Here is a 720-nt window from a genome sequence, read left to right on the forward strand (position 1 = left end):
CGTCTAGTCAAGGCTATGATTTTTCCTGTGGTCATGTATGGATGTGAGAGTTGGACTGTGAAGAAGGCCGAGCGCTGAAGAATTAATGCTTTTGAACTGTGGTGTTGGAGAAGACTCTTGAGAGTCCCTTGGACTGCAAGGAGATCCAACCAGTCCATTCTAAAGGAGATCAGCCCTGGGATTTCTTTGGAAGGAATGATGCTAAAGCTGAAACTCTAGTACTTTGGCCACCTCATGCGAAGAGTTGACTCACTGGAAAAGACTCTGATGCTGGGAGGGATTGGAGGCAAGAGGAGAAGGGGACGACAGAGGATGAGATGGCTGGATGGTATCACTGACTCGATGGATGTAAGTCTGAGTGAACTCCGGGAGTTGGTGATGGACAGGGAGGCCCTGCATGCTGCGATTCATGGGGTCGCAAAGAGTCGGACACGACTGAGTGACTGATCTGATCTGAAACTGAAGTCCAGGAGGAATTAAGTGCTTTTACTGCAGGTCATGGAGCAAATGAGAAGTAGGTACAGATTTGCGCTCAAGTTTGGGCTCTGACACTAACTAGTGTGTGTTCTTGAGCAAACCAGTCACTTCTCTGAGCCACCCTTGCCTCACTGGCAATATTGTTTTAGACCCCAGCTTTCCAACTTCCAAACCACCTCTCTGGGTGATGACTAAGAGCCTGACTACCGTATTTTACGCTGAATTATTTAACATACTAGGCTT

This window comes from Bison bison, unplaced genomic scaffold (assembly GCF_000754665.1).
Source record: "Bison bison bison isolate TAMUID 2011002044 unplaced genomic scaffold, Bison_UMD1.0 scf7180017864061, whole genome shotgun sequence".
Lineage (NCBI taxonomy): Eukaryota > Metazoa > Chordata > Mammalia > Artiodactyla > Bovidae > Bison > Bison bison.